This window comes from Gallinula chloropus, assembly GCF_964237585.1.
Source record: "Gallinula chloropus genome assembly, chromosome: 12".
Lineage (NCBI taxonomy): Eukaryota > Metazoa > Chordata > Aves > Gruiformes > Rallidae > Gallinula > Gallinula chloropus.
The window spans coordinates 5,802,803-5,823,432 of NC_140097.1; the positions used below are offsets into that span (position 1 = coordinate 5,802,803).

General features: G+C 41.5%; 1 protein-coding gene across 1 annotated transcript in view; it reads left to right on the forward strand.

Annotated features, from left to right (window-relative positions):
• Positions 1 to 20,630, forward strand: part of TAFA4 (TAFA chemokine like family member 4) — a gene marked incomplete at both ends in the record, with an annotated part of 47,826 nt that overhangs the window by 3,752 nt on the left and 23,444 nt on the right. The gene's annotated exons all lie outside the window — the stretch shown is intronic.

Consider the following 20,630-nt stretch of genomic DNA (forward strand, 5'->3'; position numbering starts at 1 on the left):
ATGAAGTATCTGATTGTAAATGACAGAACAAGCTGGTTGGCTTCATGAAGAGATACCAGGATGGATCTTCAAAGTAACATCTCTGTGCTAGGATTATGCAGCATGTAAACATCAGCTTAAAAGCAGAAAGAAATACAGAGGTACTAATGCTGATGCAAAGATATTGCAAGTCCTACAGGTGCTTAGCTGACTTAGCTCTCTGTTGCCTTTGAACTGGAGAGAGAGAGAGAGAGGTAAGTTAAAAGCTCTGCTTTTTAGTAGAGGTCAAAACCCTGTATGCAACACCATGATGAGATGACTGCATTCTCAGTACTGCTTGGTATGCTGGCTTGGGCATTTCTGCAAGTGTTGCTATTTGTGATTTAGTGTCATTCTTAAATTAGGTGTAGTGCCTTAAATCCATATGTAGTGTTCTTAGCTCTGAGACAGACTCTTGTGGGTCTGGGTCTAATGTTAGCATCTGCTTCAGCTCAGTTCTAGGAAGTGGGAATGCATTTCTTAGAGGCTCCATCCTCCAGATGAGACAGCCTATTGATTTCTTTCCTGGCTGCTTCTGGTGCATGTCTAGGTAGGATTTGAAGGCTCCTCATGTGTTTGCCAAAATCTCTTCAGTCCTGGAGAGCAAGTCTGACTGATGTGCATGTAGCTGTTGTGTCTGTCTGTACTCTCACAGTACATCAGCAGTGTGTGTTTCTAAGAGCTACACAAAACACCTCCCTACCTCACCCCATCACCAGCTCTGTGTTCTCTGGTGATGTGGAGCACATGTGTTTGCCATAAAACATAGTCACAGGTTATGGAATCACTCTACAGGCTTTGACTGTATTCAACTGACAGGTCACAGTAAAAGCCTGTAAAATGCTTCCAGTGAATTCAGTGTTAATGGATGAACCATATTACTGTTTTACAGGTAGCTGTTATGGAAACCAGTTGAATCACTTCACCAAGTAAGGGGGTCTATGCAGAATGACAAGTTAATTAGGCCCTCTCGACCTTTCCTGTAAACAACTGCTGCTTAGCAGAGCATTTCAGAGCTGACTACACAGTGAAGCCTGGAGAACAGCCTTCTGCAGCTTGTAAAAAGAAACGTTATTCTTGTCCTTAAAAGATGCACCTGAGAGAAGTATCTGTAATAAGGCAGTAGCGGTCCTGTGCTGTGTGCTCATATGATGAACACTCATTGCATGTTATGTAAATTATGACAATCTTTTTAACCTAAAGTTTCAGAATGCTTGGCTGTGCACTTCTAAGTGACACCAAGAATTCTTTCTCCTGTATCAAAGAGGTACAGCAAAACACAAGCTGCCTGCCTGTTAAGCAGACTTGTGTACTGTGCTTTCTCTGGCAGGTTAAAGAAACGTTCTGCACCTCAATAATAGTTTGGTCAGGTTATGGAGCTCTTTTTCAAATAGACACTCTTGAACCTGAAGCCTTCATCTACCTTTTTAGACTATGGTGTCATATTTTTGCATACAAAAATACACTGAAGTGACCCCCATCCCACTTTATGATTCCATAAGGCAAGTCACCCCATTTTTTGATTCTCCAGCTCCCTGCTCCTGATGTAGGGCACCACAGAGCACTGGCGGGGCTTAGGGGGCTCTCCTCAAGGAGCCTGTGTTTCCCAGCCCCATCTTATCTTTGCTGTTTGATACAACACCTAGATTGACCTTCTAATACATGACTGGATCTGTGATGAAATCTCATATGTGAGCAAGAACACGTCTTGTTCATCAGGAAAGCAAATAATTTGGAGCTTTTAGCACAGCCAGTTTTGTGGAAAGCAAATAATTAGCCTCATTTGCTTAATACAAATTAGCATGTTCTTGGGTGCCAATTGAGATAAAATTTTTGCAGCCAATAGGCACCATAACATTTTTCAAAGCAAAATGTCCCTCAGCACTTTAAGGGGATGAATTCAAGCTCTGAGTTTAACAAAGGCTTTGTCCTCTGTCCCTTAGGTCAGGCAGCTGTAACCTGACAGGCATGTACTGAGGTGGGAAACACATGCTGTTTGGGAGACCTGGGGTGTCTGGTCTGCAATGCTTCAGGAGGACCCGGTTTTTAAGAGTGTGCTACGTCTGCTCCTGAAAATCAGTGTGTTTCAAGCTGTGCACTTGACATCACTAGTCACTTTTGGAAAAGATGCTTACTCATTAGAGCTAAGAAAGTTTATTAACCAAGAGCAGGCAAAGAATTTAAGATGAAATGTGGGGATTGACTTTTTTTTTTTCTTTTTTTCATGAAATACTGCCATTTTTAAGGAGCTTGATCTGGGAAAAGACAATTATTGACTTTGGTCATGTTAGATGGTGCCTGAAAGAATGACATTGGACAGCTGTCTCTGCAATATTCAGACAAGAACAGAGGCTATATCTTTAACATCCCAATAACCATCCTGTTGCTCAAAAGTGGAAGAGAAAGCCTTTGAGCAAGCCCTTTAACACAAAGGGCCTCCTTACTGTAATAAAGTGTAAGGCAGACTTGGTTTGTTCCTTTGTTCTAGGAAATATTCATCACCATCAAATTACTCTTAGTGGAGAAAGAGCCTGTTGGTTCTAGCAGGCCAGTCCTGCCGTTGCTTTGAAGCAGTGTGGATGTTGAGCCCAGCTTGGAGGCTGCAGCCTGTTTTTTCATTTGAATGCAGTAATTGCTTTGACTGGCAGAGTTAACTAGGCAAAAGGTAGAGGAGAAATGTTCCTTCTCATTACCATTAGATCACTGAAAATGCTGCTTATGCAGATTATGTCAGCAGGCTCCCTGTATATCTATGGAGAGGAGACACTTCAGAATATTCATCTGACTTTGTTGCTCTGAATTATCCTTCTGAAAATTTTGTCTTTTGCACTGACAATAGCTGAGGGGAGCATAAGCACCAACCTTACTGTAGCTATTTAAAATTAGGCAGTATTTCAGGCTCCCAGAGTATCTGATACCGGTATAAATATCACTTCCATGCTGTGTTGAATGAAGCAACATACTCTTAATACCAAAAAAGATTTGTTTTCACCTCGCTGTTCTAAGTCAGGATTCACAAATGATGAAGCATCGAAGAGAGACTTCCTCCAGTCACCTCACATGGGGGCTGGACTTGTAGACCATTTAATTGATATAGCCAGCAGAGCAGTTTCTGTCATGAATTACTGGTGCAGTTTGGCTTTTTTGAGGCTGCTGTGTTTTATTTTTATCTGATGATGCTTACCTAAAATGCTTCCAGCCTATTTCTGCTTGCCCAAGGGTCTAGATTTTTGGAGAGTCCATTACCATTAACCTGCCTAGAATCCATATATTTAATAAATTTGGCCATACTTTAAGTTACAGATGTTTGTGTCTGAATTATCTTGCATAATTCATGTTTTTCTCTTTTTTTTTAGTGATGTCAAATAAAGACTTTAGTGGTAACCCTAAGGTTTGCTCACTTACCATACCTGCAGGCTCATAGGGATAAATCACTGTGTGTGTGTGTGCACTGGGACAGCTTGGTCTTTTAGCCAACTGGAGGAATAAGCAGCAACTTCTTTTCATGGAGTTTATTCCCCGTTTAATTTACAGGGTTGTCAGAGGTTAAATAGGTGAAGCCTTGTTAAAAAAGGCAGTTGCAAGCAAATACACATGATCGTAGAGATTGGAAGTGGATTCAGGAGGGAATTATCACCAGCCTGAGCTGTTGTAAACTCCTCTTTGCCTTGTGAAATCCAGCTGAAAATTTGTAGTTTGCTGCCTGGCATCTTAGATGAATGGTATCTGAGTTGGGTTTCAGAGGACTAGTGGTTTCTCTCATGCATGAAAAACAAGCTGCTTTCACAGACCCTGCTGAGCAGGGCCTGAACTGGAACCTGAGATAATTTTCTGGGATTCCACGAATGGTCTCCTTTGTTTTCTTCTGGTTGATGCTTGAACAGGGAGACAAATGTCTGGAGAGGCTGGACTCCTGTAGGAGCAATCTGAGTGAATGCTGCAGTGGTGTGCTTGACACAGTTGCTGCTCCCTTTCTGAACTTGCTATGGTGCACAGAAAGCAGTCTCTTTCAGAATGTGTCTGTTGTAGGGGGTGTTTGTCCTCTTTTGGTTATTCTCTGAAGTGGTGTTGGCCTAACCTATCAGTGGGATGGTCAAAAATCACCCACCTTCTGTCATTTGGTAGTGTCAGGGATTTTATCATGGACCTGAGGCAGAGATCTACCCTTGATGGACAGCAAACCAGGTTTGCTGAAGGCACTATGGAGGGTATATGTTGAACTAGCTGTTTAATAATTATTTTCTGTGTCCCAGACAGCAAAGAGAAGCCAGTACAGTGCTCTGGAGGAGTAGAAGAATTCCCTGCCCCCTGCTCCCTCCCCAAAAGACCCTAGTGACTATTCTAACACCCCAGGAAAAGTACATGCTTCATTGCCCTCTATTAGGTAGTGAGAGGGGAACAGCAGCAGCCTGTGATAGGTAAAACCTTGGCCAGCTGTCAGCATGGGGCATGTTACCAGTAAAGCAGGCATCGGGTGAAGAAGTGAACAGCTGTTCCATCAGTTCAGCTGAAGGATGAGTAAGGGATGAAGTGATGCTGTTGGACTGTACTTGGGGCTTGAGTGGCAGGTGGGCCTGAATGATTCTGGGAACATCCTGGCAGAAGGTTGCTCCTTTTGACAATGATTTGCAGTATTGCAGTATGTATCAGGTGTTGTTTGGTCTGCAGGACTCTTTAACTTTGCCAAGTCCATTTTTTTGTTTGTTTGGGTTTTTTTGGTGTTGGGTTTTTGGGATTTTTTTTTTTAATTCTGAATGTGAAATGCCACAGCAGGAATTCAGACTTTAGTACCTCTTGGTCATGCTTTTGGTTTTTAGCTGGTCTGGTAGCAGACTGGATTGTTCCACATCGATTACAGGTTTTCACCAACTTTAAGGACTTTGTGGACAGAACTCTGTCCCTATTGGAGTCAGAGGAAAAATTCCTCCCTTACACACACTCTAGGGCTTTGTCTACTTAAGAGATGGCTCTGGGTCTGAAAAATGCAGCTTTACATTAGGGATGTTGTAGCTTTCAAGGAAGAAGTGAAAAAACAGGATTACATTTGTCCTCTTGATTTTGGGTTGGAGCATCATTCTTCCAGGTTGCCAGGGCCATGGTTCCCAGTTCTGCCGGTGATCCCTGCAAGGCCACCAAAGGGACTCTGGCACACAGCTGCCAACAGCCACCGTGCTTGCTCTTTCACGATGTAAATCATGGTTTAGCATAGGATGGGAATGGTTGGACTCTATGATCTTCAAAGGTTTCTTCCAACCTTGTTATTCTGTGATAACTCTGCATTTTACTAATTGGAATTATGAATCCTTTTCTATTTCAGTGGGTCAGAAGTTGTTAGTGCACAATAAGCTTTAGCCCTTTGTGCTATTTAACTCCTTTTATGTCTTAATGTTTTATTCAGTGTGTTGTTTATGTGTTTTATTATCCAGTGTCTAAATATAGAGTAGCTACAATACACAGCTCTGTAATCTCTTCAAGTAAGAAGGTAGGGAAAACAATTCAGAATACTTCTATTTTCCTTTCTTTCCCTTCCCTTAAAAACAATATGAACTTTTAATTATGACACATTTTGACAACATCTTCAGTTTGAGTGCATAGCTATATTATCAGTAAGGAGCAATTCAGTGTTAATTTCATAGTTACAAGGGTAAAAATGTATCTTCTGGTATCATTTTCCATGAATGTACACTTGAACTGCACAGAATGTCACTGAATATGAAAAGATTTGTGTATCCCAGGGAGTTGGGGTGGGGGTGTGTGGAAATTACAGACAAATCAGTGAACATGCAGGTTTTGCATATAATGTTGTTTCAAAGGTGGGGGGGAAAGTTCTGTAACAGAATGGAAATGGAATCTCCTTTAGCACACAAATGGCCAAGTCCAGGGTATCAATCTGTAAAGCAGGAGCCTGAAATGAAGCTCCTGCAAAATCAGTGACCTTATTTTAAAGCTGCCCTGGTTTCAGCTGGGGTAGAGTTAACTTTCTTCCTAGCAGCTGTATAGTGCTCTGCTTGGATTTAGGATGAGAATTATGTTGATATCACCCAAGGAGCTGGGAGGCGAGATGGCCAAGAGGGACACCAACTGCCCAAAGGGATATTCCATACTGTGTGATGTCATGCTCCATATAGAACTGGAGGGGGGGATGTCTGCAAAGCGGCTCAGGAACTAGCTGAGCACTGTCTCTGGGTGGTGAGCAATTCTGCTATGCAACACTTGTTTTCTATATTCTATTAATAATAATATTATCTTTTCTGAGCTATTAAACTGTCTTTATCTCCACTCACAAGTTTTACCTTTTCCTTTTCGATTGTCTCCTGCATCCCACTTGTGTGGGGGGTGTGAGTTGTTTTAGCTGCCTGCTGGGCTAAAACATGAAAAAAGCTGCCTGGGAAATACTTGTGGAAATACTGTCTTTATTTTATTCATTTTACACTGACAGCATCATTTTTTATCTGGCTGCGATGTGCAATAAACAATAATGTTGATATTCCAATGAACAAAAATCTAACCTAGAAAGCTTTCTCTGCTCTCTGTCTTTTTTTAATCTACTTCTCCCAAACTTAGAGCTCACATTATAAAGAAGTATTTAATTGCAAATGTTGTAGGCTTGTGCTAATGTGGGAAGAAAGAAATGGTTGAGTAAGTGAAAATCCACAAATAGGATGGAAAACATCTTACCCTCAGTGTTCATTTGGGTGAAGTGATACAACACAAAATGGCACACAGTCTACTCAGGAGCTCTGCTCTAGGTTTACATGGAGGTCAACACACTGAGTCCTTGGAAGGTTGGATGCATGAGTGATGAAGGCAATAGATTGAAATGTAAAGGACTTGCATTGAATTCCTTGCTCTGAAATGATTAAAAGACCTACTTAAGATGAAGTCCTGACCCCACTGAAGGGGGAGTCTGTGATTCTTTAGTGATTTAGCTTCCAGGCTGCCCTGGATATGTCATATGGTCTTTGGTCCCAGCAGAAAAGTTAGACTTCATAGCTGTGATTTTATTAACACTTAAGCCAGTCTTTCCTACAGAATTTGTCATTCAGTGTTTTGCAAATCACTGCCATTTTGAGGGATGGAAATTGCTTTAGGGCCTGTTCTGCTATTGATCAACACGTCTGTACTTACTGCAGGGGCTGCATTGTCACAGCCTTGCAATTACAGTAATTGTCATAGCACAGAGCCTGTCCCAAACTTAAAGTCTGATTTTAATGTGGTTGTAAGGCCTTGTGCTACTGGAGAGTTTCATCCCACATGACTGACTGCACAGGCTTGAATAAAAGCCCATGGAAATGGGTAACTGTTTCTGTTGATTCAGTGATTTAGACTTAGTGTCTGCTCTTGTTTGTGCTGCAAGGCTGAAGGGTGCTTCAGAAGCAGCCTGGGACGTGCTGATCCTCCACACTGGTTTCCATTTGCCCATGGATTTGTCTGTAGGTGGGTACAAAATATTCACCCTGTCATTTAAGAGCACTAAATTAGTTGTCATATTTGGCTGTAGCATCAAAGACGCCCCACCTGTGCCCAGTCCACTCAGACTGTGTGAAGAAGTGCTGAGCTCCTCTCTCATGCCAAGGATGACATTTTTCCCTGCCAGGGAGCTGCCTCGCGATGTTAGTTGGAAAGTTTACAGTGGTGATGTGTCTGCTTTCAATGAGGTATTTGAGCAAGTATTTATTCTCTGAAACAACAAAAAAAATGGAAGAACCTGGAGATGGGACTTTCTTTTACTAACATTTAAGTGTTTTGTTGTCAGAGCACCTTCAGGTCAGTGCCAGTAGCCCTTTGCTGCAGCTGTCTGTTTTTCAGTGTTTGGCAGCATTCTAGCCTTCCTTGAGGTGAGTGATAACTGGTAGAGGACAATGGATTCTAAATCAGGAGATTAAAGATGTCTTGTAAGGTTCAGCAGGGTAATCTCTCCTCATCAGGCTGGAGATGCTATTCATCAGCACGGGAGTGGAGGCTACATCTGACATTCTTTATCTTCCAGGGTGGCAATCTTTAATGATACCCTGAAAATGACAGAAGTTGAGAGTGAAAAATTGTAGGATCAACAGTTCTATTGCTTTGTGTTTGACATGCCTTTATTTATTTATTTCCCCCTTTAGTTCCACTTCTGTTTCCCTGATGGACGTAATCCATGTGCCTTGCTGTCCAGTAATGGTCACTATTCTTTGGATTTATGTTGTTTGTTTTAAGAAATAATGACCAGATAAGAGAAGCTCTGCTTCACACTTAGCATTATTTACTGCTTGCATCTTCCCAATTTCATTTCTTCCATTAGTTTTACATGAGTTTCCTTAAAGTAGCCTTCCAAGATGCAGCTGCTATTTTGGAATAAACAAAATTTCCTTTACTGTCTTTTGTTTTTACAGAGGCAAATTGTTGCAAATCAACTTGGTGTTAAACTTCTGGGGTGAAATGGCAGGATCTGTGTGTAACAGATCATGGTTGTGTTGCCAGGTGTGTGTAGGGTGTTGCAAGTAGCTGATTTTAGTTTCTTGTTGGCTGTTGATGCCTGGTAGCAAAAATGAAACTCTCATGAGGCAAAAATTTGTGGTTTAAATCTATCCAGGTACTCTTTCCTGTGCATCTTATTTTCAAGGTGGGTGAGAAAGTTCAGAGTCTCTCTTGTGCTCAGTATCTCCTTTCATCTATAGCCTGCTTTCCCCTTGAGAGATTTCCTTGTACACAGCAGGAAATAGAAGTTGGTAGAGAGTATGCTGACCTTCCTCCTTCATAATTCCCCTGGATTGTCACTGGACAGGACATGAAGAGGAGGATGTTCAAGCACTCTAAGGTGGCATTAGCCTACTTGGTTGGAGCTCAAATGTCTTTCAGCGACAACCAGTGCAAAAGCAGGGAGAAGGATGTCATGCAAGTCCTTGTTTGTAGCTATGACCTTTGTAAGGTACTAGGTAGGATCCAATGCCCTTCCCAGTCTGATGCACAACACATAAAAGGCAAAATCTCTCAAAAGAGAGCACGGAAATAGCTGTTTTGCCTATAAATACATATTTACAACTCTTTTGTGCTCTCCTACATGCCATACAATTTTTAAGTATCAAGGCTTTCTGACACATTCCCTCCCCCTGTCCCAGTGATGTCATTTGCACAGTCTGGTGATATAATAATAAAAAGTACATTGAGGCACTGGAAATTATAGAACCAGATTATTGCAGTTCATGAATAACCCTTTTATTATTAGATGAAGGATGATAAATAACTGATCACCCAAAGAATGGTGCCTGTTCTCTTATGACTTACCATTTTGAGGAGATCCCCTCTTCAGAGGAGATCAGACAGAAACATTGTAGACTGTATATCCTCACTGATGTTTGTTGCTGCTCCTAATCATTCTTAGATTGTCTTTAGAAAATACAATTTTCTGAAAATATGAAAATGAAGTCAGAGTATAATTTGAAAAATGTGCAAATTATGTCAGTTGGCATAAATCACTGCAGCAATATGAGTGTCTGGCCCAAATTGTAGATATGCTAATGATTCCTGTCTATTGAATCCTTTCAGCAGATGCTGATATTCCTCCAACTGAAAAAAAAATCCAAAACAAAACAACTCTGAAACTTAAATCAACAGAAATTCCTCATCTAAGACCACTTGAATCTAGGAAGGGGTCACCAATGTTCTCTAGGTTCTCTGTTGGAGTTAGCATTACTTGGGCCCCTGAGGAACTAAAATGTAACTGCTATTTTTATTTTCAGTGTTTCTAAATGTATCTTGCTTAAAAAGAAGCCTGATCACACTGGAAGTTGCCTTTGAGGACGGAGGCTTGACTCTGTGTCCAAATAGGATGTCTGGTTTTGCGAGTGCCCACTTAAAATAGAGTTTATTAAGTTGCTTGTTTTGAGTTAATTTTTCAGGTTTTGTTCTACTTCCAAAGTTTCAGAAAAGGGGAGGAACCACATAGTGGATTTTTCTAACAGACCTATGCTCAGGTTGTTTTGTTGTTTGAACTATATATGAAAAAGACACTTCATTTGGAATTTCTGTTGCAGGTGTGCTATCTGATCCCCCCTGCATTTTTAGTGGAAAAAGAAAAAAATCCCCCACATCTTTGTGTCAACACTCTTTAGAAATGGAGTAAAATTGCTGCCCTCAGCAAAACGCAGTTTACTGCAAAGGGAAGACACAGTCCCCAAACAAGGAGCCAAGATAATTAGTCTACCACTGACAAATAAGTCTGCTATGCTAATGTAAAAAACATCTTTTTATCAGACTGTATCACATGGTAGTTTGTGCCAAGCTAGAGAGAAAAGAGACTTTACTCTGAAAACGTGTCCTCTTCTGGGGGTACAAGTCTAATCCAACGATGACCATGGAAAGCATTTTGCTGACCCTTCCCCAGTATCGAGGGGTTTGGATTAACTGAGTTCTGGATCAGAACCAAGGCCTGAGTATTTAACTTTTTTTTTCCCCCCTAAACTCATCTGCATTTTTCTTTCAGCTGTAGCAAAACCTGCATCAGAACAGCATTAAAAAGAGCCATGGCTGCAGCAAGACCAGTTTGTCGGAGGGATAAAGGTGATGCAGTGTTCTCTCTGTCTTGCCTCTCGACAAAGGAGAAGGGTCTTTGCCCCAAGTGCTTCAGCCTAAACAAACAGCATTATGCTGGAATAACTCTGCTCTGGCAGCCAGGCTCACTGAAATCAAAGCAATAGAAGGTGTTTGTCAGTAGAACATGAAGTGCTTTACAAATGAAGTGTGATTATTCTCATTTAACAGATGGGGGGCTTGAAACACATGTGTGCATGGTGATTGCTTCCAGGTCTTGGGAACAAATTGGGCTCAGTTGCAGAGCAGTGCCAGAGGTTATATTTAGATTGCCTTGCCTGGGACTTGGCGGCCGGGCTCCTGTTTATGCAAACAACACAGAGCAGTGCTTAAATACCATCATTGCTCTATACTGGCCAGCTGCAACAAAGGTATGTGCCTATCAAAGCTAGTAAGTGACCAGCAAGCTCTTTTCCAAACTTATTTCCAGTGTTTCCTAGTCCAGGACCCATTAGCTGAGTTAGTTAGTCAAAAGACCATGCAAAGAAATAGCATTTTAAAATTAGCATTCAATGCAAAATGTTAATAACAGCTTTATTCTTACAGTTATTTATTTTTTTATGGAATTTGGCATGGGTTTCCAGTCTGAGATCTGTTAGATAATAAACAGTTAGCAAGGTCATTCCTTGGCCAAGGAAAAACTGCATGTTGTGAAATGATAAATTAATCTGGGGAGAAGCAATAGAAAGATGTCTGTTTTGTGGTGGCCTCAGGAGATGGTTGTAATGAGACAATGGATATTGCTAATTGCCACTGTTCTCATATTGGCATGTTCACAAAGAACTGGTTTGGCACTTGTCTGTGGGGATGGGGGAGAGAAGTAGTGGGGTCCTTCTGTCTCAGGTGAGTGAGGTGATAGCACAGCATACCAATAGGCTGATACTCATCATGCAGAAGTGAGTGGAAAGCAGAGGTAACATCAAGGTAACTAGAGCTGAGAGGGAGTATGTGCTGACCTAGGGCAGGGAAGGAGGTATGATCACCCCTTTAGTTATGTCCTAACGGCTCCTTGCTGAATCACAGTGTTAGCTGGCTGAGGACGAGGAAGCATTGTTGTGCTCTGCTCAGATTCCCTGTGAGGGAAACAGTGACTGTGACACTTAAGGGACAAGCCTTTCTCTCCATTCACTATGCAGAAAGCCAGAATGCCTTAGCTATTGATTCTGCAGCAGTTGTGAAGGCTTGGGTAGCACCCATCTTCAGAGGTGTTAGCGGCACTCTGGCACTGCCCCACTGAAACTACTGGCTGATAGCATCACTCTTCAGGGTGTGAGGACTTCAGAGCTGCTCCAGGGAGGAGGGCAGTAGGATTCCCCACCACCATTTGGCCAGCCTCAGTGGTAACAACCTTAAAAATACAATCGAGTCCTAAGAGAGAACCGAGTTGTGTAATGTTCTGGTTCCTGCAAAAGTCATTTTCAGTGAGACACCATTGGAGTGACTGCTTAGTTGAAGAATAAGATTACAGGCTTAAATGAAAGCACAGGTACTTTTGATCTGTAGTGAAGATGCCACACAGGGTGAGAAGCATGAAAGGAAAATGCTGATCACTGGAGTTATCTGGGTGCTCTGGTGCCTTTAGAAGCCACAGATCATCACATGTGTTTTAACAGATGAGTTACACAAGCTTATGAGTATCTATTTCAGATCTCAATTCCACCTTGTGTTAATGGATTTCTTAAATACCCCTGTCTTTCCATTTCCTCCTTACCTTTTTTCCCCGTATTGTTTTTAAATCAATAAGTAGTATTTAAAAAAAAAAAAACACCTCATTGATCTTATAACATTCTGTAAATAAAGCATTAGGCAAAGAATTGGTGCATATAAAAAGACAGTGTGAAATACACAAGGATAAACACTGTGCTTCAATAAGATTGTGTATAAAACCCACCATGCAACTGCAGAGTGCTCTCTGGGGCCATGAAAGCTACTTGTTGTTTTTTGCATAAATCTGATGACTTAAGCTATCTGCTCTGTGAAAGGAAGATAATGTCAGGCTGATTGATAGAGTGAACAGGACATGACAGTCTTCAAGGAAAAAGAAAGGCAGAAATCACTTTCAGTGGAGGCAGGATCTGATGATGTCACTGAGCACTTGATAAGCCAATTGAGATTCAAAACCCATATTTAAATTACTGGGTGATGAAATGAGAGAGAGATAAATAGGTCTGCACTAATGATTACATACCCTCTCAACTAGAATCAGAGATTAAATAATATATTTTATGTTTTCAGTTAATTCTGCTGTCCTGCACCCAAACAAATGTTACAGTTCAAAATGCTGTTAAGCCATAACCTGGCAGAAATGTGCAAAGGCTGAGATTATGCTTCATGTTATGTGCTATGCAAGTCTTGTCTTTGCAGTGTTTGGTGGGTGTGTGAATTGCCAGGGCTTTTATGCTATAGTTTTGGGGTTTGTTTTCCAAAGGTAAATGAGCTTTTTCTGTTTTGGTATAGAAGAAATCAAGGATATCTGTTTTCTGACAAAACATAACTATTTTAAATAAATCCTTCTGAAATTAGGCACTGAGACGGTCTTGGGCTTGGTGTCATGCTCAGACAGAGCTGAGCTGAACAGATGGCAGAAAATAAGGGCAGATATGCTTGCAGATTCTCTTTAGGAAGCTGACTTGGTGCCTGGTGCAATGTTTAGTAAGTAATCACAGGGCAACTCTAAATTTTGCCTGTGACTCCAGTAGAATATTATTTATAGCACCCAGGGCTTGCTGAAGAGTAGAGGGGTTCTGATTATATCCCTGCTTTTCAGGAGGGTTAACTGTACGAGGAGAACGACGTGTGTCAGGTCTCTCCAGCTGCTATACAAATGCTAAGATAATAAAGTTAGGCTGATGTGGGTAGGTCAGCAATTGAAAGAGCTGAAATGTGAATTATGATTCTTCCATTCTGTTATGGGTGTAGCTGAGTGTCAGTACCGGTTAATGGTGTTTACAGGGTCACAGTTCACCAAAGAGAAAGCATCATCCTCTTTGTTGACTGCTACACAGCTACTGTTGTTTGGGAGAGATCTGTTTAGTGGGAACTGATGCTATGGATTAAAGGATAATTTTATGTTGCTTATAGTAGTTTTGAAGGAAGTAATTTGAAGATGCAAAAAATATGGACATAGAGAAACTAATGTCAGTCTCAGCAGCACCTCACAGTCTGTCAAAGCAGAGTGCTGATTGTGCAGCTAGACTGCTGAGGAAAGCTTTGTCTTTTCCTCTCTTCTAGTCCCAAGTCAGTTCCCTTTTCCCTGCTTTCCTCCCATTCTCCTTGGTTTGCTGGGGGAATTCTTGCCTATTTATATCTTGCTGTAGAGTCCTGTTAGCATCAGAAACGTGTCTTCTTCATAAATTGCTCTGTAGGCTGTACTCTGACAATTTGAGCTGCCTTTAAATTGTTGTCGCTGCCTCTGCTTCATCATCCACAAGTAATGATGTTGGTAATGAAAATGCTATGCTATCATTTACCAATTCTGAGGCCCCCTGTTATCTATGCTATCTGCTAAGTAGATAGCAGAGTATCAGAGTGTCTAATTTTGCTCTACACATCTATATTCCAAGTACTGAAACAAGGCAGATATGGGCTCTTAAAGCCAGATTTAACAAGGTACTTAGATACCTATCACTGCAGATTAGCAGCCAGTAGGGTTTTTCAAATGTGTGTGTGCAGGGTAGTTGCTGAACTCCCCCTTTAACTGCAAGGAAGTTTCTAGGTTTGAAGGCTAGAAAGTTGTGATGGTACAAGTTGACATCCTGCCTGTTCCAAAGCTCTGTGTACCCATCCCTCTGTCAGCTCCAGCTTCTTAAAACAGCCAAACAGGGCAGGATTGAAGCGGATCAAGGCTGTAGTTTTCACAGGCAGCACCATGAACAAGCTGGAGCAACAGAATGCCTCTTTTGTCCTTGCTCAGAAGGAGCAGACTGCTACAAAGGCTTCTAATTCAGCACCTGTTTTATTTGACTTTCTCGGCAAACTTTTGTCTTGGAAGGCACTGACAGCAAGGTGCAGAATAAGCATCAGTCTGACAGTGACTCAGGCTCAGCCCTTGTTTGCCATCGATCTTTACTCGAGTGCTTCCTACCCAGCCTCCCCACTGGATGGCAGCAGTGGAACACAGCCATGTGTTTCTTTATTGTCTGGAGAAGTGGTGCGGCTATCCAAGGTGGAACACATCCTCCCAGCTTTAATGCGACTTTCTCCTTACTTAATCTTCTGTTAGCTGCCCCTGTGCATGCGGGAGAGGCACAGCTTGGTCTTCAGTTCCCTCTTCTCACAGTGTCCAAGAATGTACAGCTGCAGCAGGTCTTCAAAGAGCCGTGGGGCTGGGTCAGCCAGCGAGGAGCAGGTGATGAGTGAGTCTGTGGACCTGGTGTGTGGGTCAGACTGTGGCAGTGACCAGCCCCACTCACTGAGCATCAGGCAGAACTTTACCTGCAAAGGGAACCCACACTGAGCATGAGCGTTTCCCTTCCAATTTTTATTAGGGTATATCAACAGCAATTAAAACAGGCAGGTATTTACTGCCAGATAGCACGGACAAATAATTCAATTTCCCACTGCTTAAAAAATGATCCTCATCTTAGCAGGCTTTATAATTAGATTTGACCTTGAGCAATCCCACATTCCTCATGTTACTTGAAACAGTATCTGAATTTTTTAAGTCTCTTAATGTAAATTATGTTACTTAAAATATGTAGCAACATCTTGTGAAGCATTGTGCCTTTATAATGTAACATGTTTCTTAACTAAATGTCATGATTTTATGCAGAGTGCTTAGACCTACAATACTTTATGTGTGTGTGCCAGCATTTAAATGGGATCCAGTTTGCCTGCGAGGCTAACAATCCATTAGGATGAAAGTGTGGGCAGTTCACCTCAGTGTCAGTGCTGTATTTTTCAGCTGAGCTGTGCAGTAAGAGAACAGAGATTTGTACCGTTAAGGTGCTCTCTGCAGCACGAGAAAGTCCCATGAAAATTAACTCTAATGATGGGGTATCTAGGGATGTCGTTTTGGGGTATCTGTGGATATCATTTTGAGGTATCTATATAGAGGCTGAACTTCAATCAGCAAAACAAAAGCTTTTTTATTTTCTCACTTCTGTAAGGAGTTGATGTGCTTTTTTATCGTTGTTGACTGATTAATAAATGCTGTAGCTGAAATAATAGTAAGATACATTTTGGAAAATATCACACCTACTTTCTTTGGAGGTGGTTCTGAGTTGAAGAGGAAATACTTGTGTTTACAAGGGGGTGAATGTGGCATTAGGAGGGCAGAATCAAGGTAGTGCTGTTTGTTGCAAGTGGGAAATGAGGGATCAGAACACAGACTGTTTCAGGACCTATAAATGCCAGAGCAGTGACACCTAGTGACTGGATTGTTCACAGTAAATGCACAACAGTTCCTTTTGGGTGTGTAGAGGGGACTTCATGCCTGCCACAGGTCCTAGTGATGGTGCAAGAATGGGGAGATAATAAAGTAAGGAAAATTATTAAGTGGGGGAGAAATACAAGCGTGGAGCTGGTACAGGCTTGACCTCTGTTATAACTCTCAATCTTTTAATGAAAAAAATTTTGGCAACTTGTTCATCTCCTCCTGAACTTGCTTTCAAATACAGTGGCACAAACATGTTTGAAACTTAACACAAGCCATGTGTACTGACTGAATGTACTATCTGATGCTGTGCTAGAGAAATTTGGGCTGTTTCACTTATGGAACCGTCCCAGATAAATTCATCTGGCTGGCTTAAAAGCCTGAAGGAAAAATCACTTTGAAGAAAGATTTTTTTTTTTTTAAAGAAATAAAGAGATCTCTTAATTAGGGTTAATTATTCAGGGAAGGTAACTGGTTAGCATTATTAATCTAGCTTTGTGATTGACCCTTTGGGAGTGGTGCTGTGTGTGGCCCAGGTGGCAAATGATGGAAGATCTATGGAGAGGACAGAACATCTCTAGCTGGCAGACATGTGAAATAATCCATATGAAATTGGGGAGTTTAAGAGCGATTTGGGACTTTAAAGGGCACAGCATAGATGTGTACTGGGATTTTCTCCTGTACGTTCATTAGGAAATGGTACAGTATAATCAAGAGATAATTTATGTAGTGTACTAGTTGTGTAAAAAGGCTACTGTTAAGTAGATCCCTATGTTGGTGTCTTGTTCCAAGTATTGGGATTAGCTACAGGTGGTAAGAACAACGCTTTGGTTTTTTGTCCTGAGCAAGTTGTTTCTTCCTTCTCTTCAGTTAGTTGGTTCCATTTCAGTTTGCTCATGTGTATTGTGATACTTGTCAATCCAGTAGTCCAGCATGTTCTGAATTAATTATGAAATGCTTCAGAGTAAACGGAACTGGGACTGTTGCAGAGAGCAAGAGATGGCTGAGTCTTACTGTGTCCAGTGAGATGGTTTAATTCACAGTGCTTTCCAAAATGGGAATTGTGTACATCTTGCATTTCAAACATCTCTTAACCCTGAAGGACTAAATGTTCCTAAAGGAGCAAGACCCATGTGACTTTATAGTCCCTCTAACTCTCCCTGACTGCCCAATAATCTTTTGAAACTGCTGGGACAAAGTCAACCAAATGAAGATCTTAAATGTGGTAGGGTGTCTAGGGATTTGAAGAAAACCAGCATTGAGGTGTGTTATTGCCCCAATAAGAAAAACCTACAGGGTAATTGTGAGTTTTACCTGTCCTATGTGTCCTGGCAGTTTGCTGATTAAAACACCTCTATGCTAGAAACAGCATGCACTTGTCTGGTTGAAGTTAAGGGGCACAGAAGATGCCTGAGCACTGTGAAGTGGATGAGAATAAATGCCATGACAGGGGTATGAGATGGGGACAGAAAACAGACATCATGTCACTGGTGCAACTTAGAGTGACAGCACAATCAATGAGGGATTATTTCTTATAGTCACCTCAAGAAGTGATGCTCACCTCTGAAATGGGATTTGCCTTGTTTAATCTCAGAAAAATTGGTTTCTTCTGATGGGAGAAGATGGTGATGATTTGAATTGTGGTTTTGCTGCTGTTGCCACTGTGAAATGGGCCAGATGTAAGATTGCCTATGGGGCAATTCCATCTGGCCTGTGGTGATAGAGGAGCAGGAGCAGGTGTTGCACTAGCTTGAAAAATCTAGTAAATGAGGACATGGGCAGCTACTTACTGCTGTGACCTGTAGATGTTGTGTCAGCATGTGCCATGACCCCAGCACTGGGGTCCATCCCTCCCAGCACAACTGTTGCCATTCTCACATGTGAATGTCCAATTCGTGCTTCATTTCTGTTCCATTAGATTTTGTTTGTGAGATATCATCCATTTGAGTCAGTAGCAACAGATGCTGAGTGGGAAAGGTCATTGTTTTCAGTGCCCTAAGCTCACCTTTCAGACACTTCTGAAAATCCACTCTGCAAAGTCTAACCCTTATTAGCCACTTTTGTGCCACGAGCAATGTCAGTCCTCATTCTGTAATGACAGGGAAACACCAAAGGTAGCTCCCCTACTGCATCTCTTCACTTGTTTCATGTTCAGTGCCAAAGTTATAAAATGTATTTAGCAGGATCCCATAAATAATTGCAAGCTGATAATGGAATAATGACAGAAAGTAATTAGTTAGCCAGAATGTATAACTGCAATGCTATGTGTTGCCAGGAAGGACTTAGGCCAGGTTGCTTGTAGAGTCACTGTTTTGAACCTCCTTGAAACCTGGACAAAGTCTAATTTGAGAAATTTTATGGATTTTTTTATGTAGTAGTTCTGAGAAACCTTGCCCCTAGTGACCTAATTATGTCACCTGTATGCTGCACAGCTCTGTACTCAAGCAAGACTGCCACAAGGCATGCAAGCTTTATAGTGAAATTCTTTTGTAAATTGGATTTCATTTTTTCTTGTCTTCTCCCCGCCCCCATCGACCCCACTCCCCTCAGTACAAGCTGCTGACTTCAACGTTTTACCTGAGGTGGGAAGCTCCACTGATTTTAGTCTTGGTTTGGATTTGGAGTTTTGTTTTCCTTTCCAAAAGGCCAAGGATGCAATGATAAAACTCATTTGTCTTTTTAATCTTCACCTTGTAATTAGAGTTAAGAGAGGCTGGGAAGAGGTGCCAGGCAAGTAAGCTCTTTTCCTTTAAAAGCTCTCTGGGCTCATAACTGAGTCTTGGGAGAGCTTTAGAGGAAAGCAGTAATGAAAATCCTGCAGAAAAGGAAAAATAAGCCAACCAAATTAAGACTTAAGTGGGCTGGTTTTATTCAGGACTGGGGGTAAAAAAGACTGGTACCTCCTGGGTTTATTGTGAGATAAAACATTTGAATCACTATTTTAAAATCATCATCTTGTATTGATGATCTTACCTCTTTGTTTCTGCCCTGTTGGTTTCCCCAGCACGATATTTTAGGTGATTGAAGATGATGTTGATTGCATTTGGAGGTTTTGAAATTGTTTTACCTTAGCTTTGTTTGAAAATCAGATTGCTTTTAGTGTAAGATAAGTAATTTTCATTAAATTGTGTTTATCTGGAAGACAAAGACCAAAACCACAAAAGCCAACTTAGATGCTAGAAATCCATTAGCTGTGGAATTTAGGCACCTGGATCTCAGAAAGTGTTTAAAAAAGACACACTTTTTACTCAAGCAGAGCTCTGAGTTAGAAACAAAGCACAGGCCCAGCGTCCTTGTTTGTGACCACAAAGAAAGAGATGGGAGCAGGGAGAGAGATTGGGTGGCAAAGGGTGGAGGCCCCAGTGCCGGTGCCTTGAGGAGCTGAACTAACATCATGCCTTTGGGCAGGGTTCTGCACTTTGAAGTCAGTAGATCTCCAGGGGTAGAGCAATGCACAGCTGTGTTGGTGCAGGGGCCTGCTGGTAGGATTGCTCTAGCACAGCAGATTCTTTGTTTCTAGGAGACAGTATGCAAAATTTGTTACTTGTTCCCTTCTGAACACAACCAACACAGTGAACCCCGAAACCTTCCTTCTGCCAACTGATCCTCTAAGAGTCCCATGACTTCGGCTCTCAGTGGCTTTTTCCTTAGTCTTTAGCGATCCTTGTTGCATAAATACTGGTTTGTAGAATCAAACACTGCTCAGAAATAGAGATGTTGCAGAACTAAACCCCATTTTTCATTGGCTGCACGTGAGACTGAAGGTTTTGCATCCCATGTATGAGACTGAACATAAGCCTCATCTTGTGTGTGCATTGCAAAGGACAAATGAAAACGAATGCTTCTGAACAAGATTGCCTCTGATAAGAGACACCCCTTTAAAACAAAACTCAAACCCTTTATACTTACACAAAACTAGCTTTTAGTCGTGTTAAGGAAGAAGTATCCAGGTGAATACACAGGCCCTTAGCTGGCATTGCTTACACTGGATTTTCCCTCCTCTCTGTGGCACCATGAATGGTTACCTTTCCCTTATTTCTCTCTCTTTGATTGAATGTGGAAGATTCCAGAAGTGTTCGTTTCCCTCCTGTTGTTTAATAACTATCCTTTGAGGGGTTTGAAATGAAGGGCTTTGGAGTTTTTCATTGTTTTCAGTAGCTAGTGAAGGCTGCTTTCTTCACTCTCTTAGCTGGAGGAAGAGGCTGAAGATCAACGTGTCGTGTCATCTATGGTCTGAAGAGAGAGGGCAAATAGCAGTTACAGTTTATGAGTGAATGGTTAATGATGGTGAGTTTTAGAAATCTAAAACTTAATTTTGGAAACTAGAAAAATCCCTCATCAAGAGTGTTCTCAACTGTGCACCTAACTTATATGTATAAGATTTTCCAATGATGGCAACAAAGTCAATGGGCCTGACTTTTTTATTGCCTGTGCCTTCATGCAGTTGCTGCCCTGGTATAAATGCTATCATTTGGACGTTAGGAAGCAGCTGTAAACCTCTATTCCTTATTGCTCCCTTGTAGCTGTGTGCTATGATGCAGCTCAGCATGCAGATTTTTGAGTAAGGAGAGGCAATAGTTTTCAACATAAACAAGTCCGCTGGGTCACATTAACCTCCTTCAGTCTCTGTGTTAAATAATTAAAATAAACTAGGTAGTGTTTAACT